Source organism: Podarcis bocagei (genome assembly GCF_964188305.1).
Source record: "Podarcis bocagei genome assembly, chromosome: 13".
Classification (NCBI taxonomy): Eukaryota; Metazoa; Chordata; class Lepidosauria; order Squamata; family Lacertidae; genus Podarcis; species Podarcis bocagei.
In genome coordinates, this window is record NC_138138.1 from 32,204,514 (window position 1) to 32,211,959 (window position 7,446).

The window sequence follows — 7,446 nt, forward strand, 5'->3', positions numbered from 1 at the left end:
CAAAAGCAGTTAAAAACAACTATTTAAACATTCAAAAAAAATAGAATCAGCAATAAACTAAAAACAGATTGAAATATTTTAGATCTCTGGGAAGGTTTGCCTAAACAAAAATGTTTACAGCAGGTGCCAAATTGAGTGCAGTGAATCCACAGCATGCCTTTGGGAATGTGCATAGCACAGCTGAATGCTGTGCATTTCCTGACAATACACAAATAATTTGGTTGGTATGCATAGTGTGAAATAAACATGCTTTTTTCTATAGTTCTTCAGAAGTGCCGATCTTTGCTCCCTGGGCTGCTTCTGTCACACTGCCTAATGTTATCTGACTCACCACACACACACAACAATGATGAGCAAAGAAGCAGAAATAATATATGATTTCATGAGGCTAGATAGACAAGTAGTCTGTCCCTGTTTAAGGCAACTCTAGGTATAGGTTATATAGATATGGGTATATTTCTCTTAGGAACTTAAGTTGTGAAACACACTAGCACAGGATCATAAAATGATGGTTGTCATCTGATGCTTGGAACATAGTTTCCATCCAAAAAGTTTTGACAGTGCGGATCTGATCTCTTGATTTCTCATGCTATAAATCACTGGATTCATCATGGGTGGCAACATAGAATATAACACAGAAATCATCATGACCAGATGTTTTGGGGCTTTTTGAGTTGGACACATATAGGCAAAGGTGCCAGTGCAGATAAATAAGGAGACAACAATGAGGTGTGGCAAGCAGGTAGACAATGCTTTCTTTCTTCCCTGCACAGAAGGGATTCTTAGTACGTTGGTGAAGATCTGTACATATGAGTAAATTATAAAAATAAAGCATCCTAAAGCTACAGATTCAACAAATACAAGGACACCAACTGTCATTACATGAGAGTTTTAGCAATTGTGGAATTTTACAAAAAAAAAAAACTGGTTGAGAACGTTGGAGCAGAAAGTGATGGAAAATGTGCCCCCAGTGTCTAATGCTGCAAAGAAAAAACCAGTAATCCATGAACTGGCTGCCATTTGGATGCAGGCTCTCATGTTCATCACTGTCTCATATCGTAGTGGATTGCAAATGGCGACATATCGATCATAAGCCATGACTGTGAGGAGGACCAGGTCAGTCACTGCAAAGAAGATGAGGAAAAAGACTTGGGAAACACATTCTGGATATGAAATCAACCTGGTGTTCATGAGGGAGTTGCTCATGGCTTTGGGGACATTGATGGAGATGTTGCCAATGTCTGCGATGGATAAATTCATCAAGAAAAAGTACATTGGCGTGTGAAGTTGACGGTTGAGGGTTATGAGTATGATTATGAGTAGATTTCCCATGACAGTAGCCAAATAAATCAGAAGAAATATCACAAAGTGTAAAATTTGCAGCTCCCGCATATCAGAGAATCCCAGAAGAAGAAAATTGGTCTCATTTGACATCATCTACCCTGTGGGAAGAAGGAGAGAAAGAACTGATAGAATTTGGAGGTGCCTGATCCTTGATATAAGAATTCTGCTGGATGAAACCAAAACCTTATTCAGTCCAGCTCATTTTTTTTTCTTTAGTAGATAATCAGATGTCTCTTTGAAGTCCATAAGCGGTAAACAAGGGCAAAAGCCTTCTTCCACATTTGCTGCTGGCACCATATGCAGCTAGGAATATAGGAAGCTGAGTCACACCCCTGATCTATCTTAATTAATACAGTGGTACCTCAGGTTACAGACACTTCAGGTTACAGACGCTTCAGGTTACAGACTCTGCTAACCCAGAAATAGTACCTTGGGTTAAGAACTTTGCTTCAGGATGAGAACAGAAATCGCACAGTGGCGGTGTAGTGGCAATGGAAGGCCCCATTAGCTAAAGTGGTACCTCAGGTTAAGAACAGTTTCTGGTTAAGAACGGACCTCCAGAATGAATTAAGTTCTTAACCTGAGGTACCACTGTATTGTTTACACTGGCTGACACAATTCAGAGCAGAATCTTTTCTAGCCCTACCTAAAGTTTTATTGTTATCCATTAATCATTGGCCCATGAAATAAGGACATTCATGTGCAGTTGGCCCATGAAAAGTCATATTTTGGTATCACAATGAATCAAATTAACCATCATATCATTTGAATTGATTCACACATTCAGACACCATTTGTTAAAATCAACTACTTAAATGTTTGTGTGCCCTAGCTCATATTCACTGTTTCTAAAGAAGTTATCAATGAGAACAACGGCAAACACCACCTTTCCCCTCTTTTGAGCACTATCAGCAGGACAGATCCTCCCACATTTGCTGAGTGCAGAACAAGTTGTTGAATTTGGAGCCGATAATTGAAGGAAGCCAAGACTCAGGAATATAAATAAAGTAGACATAAAAAAAGAATATGAGACAGGGAGAATGTAACAGAGAAAGATTTGGAACAAATGACCCATAATATCTGACTTGCTCCATATCATCTGTTACCTGAACATTTGTCTTTTAAAAAAAAACCACAACCTGAATTCATCAATATATTTTCAAATGCTCTTAGGTAATGGTCAGTTTAGACCCTCTGGCACAATTGATCTGTATCTCCCCAGCACCATTCTGTGCGAGAAAGAGAGGGGGGTGAGAAAAGGGGCTGCAGAAGGAAAGAATGGATGGCCCCATGCAATTTTGTCTCTCACACTGTCCTCCACTGCCATAGTCTCCAACCATTGCTAGCATCCAGCATCTTTTTAGTTACCCCAAGGAAATGTGATAATAATAAGGGGAAAATGTTTTTCACTCTCCTGCCATAAAGCAAGAGGAGACACATGTAGAAATTCCTTAGTTCTTAGATCAGGACAGTAGCTTCATGTTGTACAAGAACCATGAAGTCATAAAGAGAATTGAAAATTATTATTTTTAAAATCAAGAGTATGTATCTGCCTCTAATTGTGAATATGGGAAATGCATCATTAATCATCAGTAGTTTTATCACTGCCCTTCAAATTCACCAGCCCTTAGTACTGAACAGGTGGCTCTCCATCACCCAGAATTAAAGCATAAAACAGTGAATGGTTTGAAGTAATACCTGCCAATTTAGTACTTTTGATGTCTTAACTGCAGCATAGTAGAGTGCAAAGGGGCTTTGTAGGCAATCAAGTCCATCCATTTAGTGGAGGAAATTCACAGCTAGTGCATTCCTAATACGTACCGCTATGAGCTTCGGATTTGAAATATACATCTAATTGACTGTCTTCCACTGATTCTAGTATTCAAGTCTGCCAAGGAGGTATATATATGTGCATGTGATTGAAGCTGTTTTGATTGTTGCAACATTTCTTCCTTTTTTGTTTCTGAGCACTTGAGAAACTTGTTGCCTTGGGACCAGTATGTCTCAGCGTACAAGATCAGCTGGGAAATTATCTTTTATAGATAGAGGGGGAAAGTGCTTTTAGTTTATTATATTTCTGTTAATTCTATTCCTCTTAAGTGGTTCAAATCTGTAGGAAAGACAAATTAACCCTTTAAAATACTCTGAAGGGGCACTCAATTGGTTCTCAGCAACTTCTTGTGCATATTTTAAACTATGTTTCTGAGTACATTAAGTTTCTGAAGGAATCTAGTATTTGTGTGTGTGTGAGGGGCGGGGGATATCAAAAAGTTCCCTTCCAGAGATATTTCACTTTCAAGAGAAACCACTGTTGATGACAGTCAAACATCCAAAGAGGAGCAGAAGTAAGGAAATGAAAGTACCACTAGTCTTTCAAGCAGACAACCTATTAAGAAGGATATTGTGGACAGGGATCTTCTGACACTCTGCAGGCTGGTGCAACCTCATGCCAGGTAGCGTCAGGCCCATGGCAAGTCCTGTGGCATCTCCCAATTCTTCCCTGAGGCTGAGGAGGAGGAGGACGACAGCGGACAAATGGGCAAGGGGGAGGGAGGGGGCAAGTGACCAGTCAGGCAAGGAAGGTGTCAGCAGCAAGAAGAGCAACAAGGTTGGCAGCATGGAGGGAGTGCCTCAAATTGCCCTCCCACAATGTTCAGAGGTTATGCCATTATCCACTTTCCACCTGCCCTCTTCCTTTCTGGGTGGAGGTTCTCTAGCATTCTCTCCCTGCCACCTGTCTTTGACTCTCTCTTCCTCCTCCTCCCATTTTGGGGCAAGCCCACTTCCAGGCATGCAAAAAGCTTCCACCGCAGCCTAGACTTGTAGCAGTTACCCCCCTGCCTGTATATGAGAGCGTGCAGTGGGAAAGGGTAGAGCATCTTTTTTTAAAAAAAAAGGTCTTTATATTCCAGGGCCACAAAAGCTGCATTTGCTCATTTTTTTTGCAACTGGGTATAGGTCCCAGCGCCTGCCAACCTAGCAGTTCAAAAGCACCCCTGGGTGCAAGTAGATAAATAGGTACCGCTTACCAGCGGGAAGGTAAACGGCGTTCCGTGTGCTGCGCTGGCTCGCCAGATGCAGCTTTGTCACGCTGGCCACGTGACCCGGAAGTGTCTCCGGACAACGCGGGCTCACGGCCTATAGAGTGAGATGGGCGCACAAACCCCAGAGTCTGTCAAGACTGGCCCGTAACGGGCAGGGGTACCTTTACCTTTACCTATAGGTCAGGGGAGGGAGGATGAGATGGCAACCCTGCTCATGTGCATGATTCTGTAGGGCAAATGATATATTTTATTTAGAATGATAATTTTATTTAGAAAAAAAAATTATACACTATTCGTTTGTTTTAAAAAAATCAAATCAGTTTACAAAAGAATAAAAAAAAATTATTGGCAAAAGCAGTTAAAAACAACTATTTAAACATTCAAAAAAAATAGAATCAGCAATAAACTAAAAACAGATTGAAATATTTTAGATCTCTGGGAAGGTTTGCCTAAACAAAAATGTTTACAGCAGGTGCCAAATTGAGTGCAGTGAATCCACAGCATGCCTTTGGGAATGTGCATAGCACAGCTGAATGTTGTGCATTTCCTGACAATACACAAATAATTTGGTTGGTATGCATAGTGTGAAATAAACATGCTTTTTTCTATAGTTCTTCAGAAGTGCCGATCTTTGCTCCCTGGGCTGCTTCTGTCACACTGCCTAATGTTATCTGACTCACCACACACACACAACAATGATGAGCAAAGAAGCAGAAATAATATATGATTTCATGAGGCTAGATAGACAAGTAGTCTGTCCCTGTTTAAGGCAACTCTAGGTATAGGTTATATAGATATGGGTATATTTCTCTTAGGAACTTAAGTTGTGAAACACACTAGCACAGGATCATAAAATGATGGTTGTCATCTGATGCTTGGAACATAGTTTCCATCCAAAAAGTTTTGACAGTGCGGATCTGATCTCTTGATTTCTCATGCTATAAATCACTGGATTCATCATGGGTGGCAACATAGAATATAACACAGAAATCATCATGACCAGATGTTTTGGGGCTTTTTGAGTTGGACACATATAGGCAAAGGTGCCAGTGCAGATAAATAAGGAGACAGCAATGAGGTGTGGCAAGCAGGTAGACAATGCTTTCTTTCTTCCCTGCACAGAAGGGATTCTTAGTACGTTGGTGAAGATCTGTACATATGAGTAAATTATAAAAATAAAGCATCCTAAAGCTACAGATTCAACAAATACAAGGACACCAACTTCTGCCATATAATTGTCATTACATGAGAGTTTTAGCAATTGTGGAATTTTACAAAAAAAAAAAAAACTGGTTGAGAACGTTGGAGCAGAAAGTGATGGAAAATGTGCCCCCAGTGTCTAACGCTGCAAAGAAAAAACCAGTAATCCATGCACTGGCTGCCATTTGGATGCAGGCTCTCATGTTCATCACTGTCTCATATCGTAGTGGATTGCAGATGGCGACATATCGATCATAAGCCATGACTGTGAGGAGGACCAGGTCAGTCACTGCAAAGAAGATGAGGAAAAAGACTTGGGAAACACATTCTGGATATGAAATCAACCTGGTGTTCATGAGGGAGTTGCTCATGGCTTTGGGGACATTGATGGAGATGTTGCCAATGTCTGCGATGGATAAATTCATCAAGAAAAAGTACATTGGCGTGTGAAGTTGACGGTTGAGGGTTATGAGTATGATTATGAGTAGATTTCCCATGACAGTAGCCAAATAAATCAGAAGAAATATAACAAAGTGTAAAATTTGCGGTTCCCGCATATCAGAGAATCCCAGAAGAAGAAAATTGGTCTCATTTGACATCATCTACTCTATGGGAAGAAGGAGAGAAAGAACTGATATAATTTGGAGGGCATGAGCCTGAACAGAAGAAATCTGCTGCATAAAACCAAAGACTTACCGGTACGTAATCTGGCCTCTGTTGCCCATACTGACCAACAAGATGACTCAGGAATATCACTGAGCCTAAGACATGAAGTAAAAAGAGGAACGTAACACTGTACCAAAAAATGTTTTAAAGCACATATCTGAATGTAACCCTGAACTGGGAATATGGGAACTGTTCCATAAACATTTCAGTAGTTTCATCTCTCCTTCAAATTCATCAGCTGTTTTGACTGAAAGAGCTAGATTTCATGCACCAAGAATAAAGATACAAGACAGTTAATGTAAATAAAATATAAACAGAACTAAGAGCTTTAAGTTTATGTCTGATTTGAAAGATTCTTAATTAGAAGCACAGATTGTCTAGTTCAATCACCATATTTGTGAAGGAAATTTGGAGCTAGTGTATCTCCAATGGATGGCTTTTCAATCTTTGCTGGAAGATTTCTTAGCCTCCATATATTTAGTCCCTGCATGTAGATAAGCAATCTCCACTTTTCTCTCAAATAACACTTTAACTTAAACTGCACGTACATCTTAAAAAGTCAATTCATGGAGTAGAGAAGGAAAAGGAAAGGAAAAAGAGGGAAAATATAATATGTTCACAACAAAAATGTCATTCAGAGGAGTTTTTTATTGGGATGGTGAGGGGAAAAGGTAGATTATTACCTTGCTGTTGATTATTTCTTCTGAATTACAGTATTGTGGTGATCACCCATCATGTTATGCATTTCTATATTAATCTATGAACATATCACTAGGACATTCAGATTCTAAAAGGAGAGTAAAGTGTTTTCTTCCACTGATTCTGGTATTTAAGGCTGCTAAAGAGGTGTATATGTGCATGTGACATGAAGGTTTATTTTGGTAGTTTTTCTCCCTCTTTCTCTTTTGGGTCCAAGGATTTGTGAAACTTGTTACCTGGGGACTACAGCAGCTGCATGAAGAAACTCAGCTGGGAAATTATCTTTCATCTTTATTGTGACCACAAAGGATGCAGGACACAGAAGGTTGGGTGAACTGGAACACATTTACTTATTTAAATATTTAAACCCAAAACCTATATGCATAGGGAAAACAACCTTAAAGATTTATTTTATATTTTTGTGTAAACCACTTAGAGTTTTCTTACACTCAAGTGGTATATAAATTTGGTGTAGTGCAGTGGTTAGTGCAGT

General features: G+C 39.7%; 2 pseudogenes across 2 annotated transcripts; both read right to left on the bottom strand.

Annotated features, from left to right (window-relative positions):
- Positions 1-419: 419 nt before the first annotated feature.
- On the bottom strand, positions 420-1,434 carry LOC308570546 (olfactory receptor 14A16-like; annotated as a pseudogene). Its single transcript has one exon. The product of its transcript is annotated as an olfactory receptor 14A16-like (transcript).
- Positions 1,435-5,235: 3,801 nt separating this feature from the next.
- LOC308571759 (olfactory receptor 14A16-like) lies at positions 5,236-6,187 on the bottom strand (annotated as a pseudogene). The gene has a single exon. The product of its transcript is annotated as an olfactory receptor 14A16-like (transcript).
- Between the last annotated feature and the right edge of the window lie 1,259 nt (positions 6,188-7,446).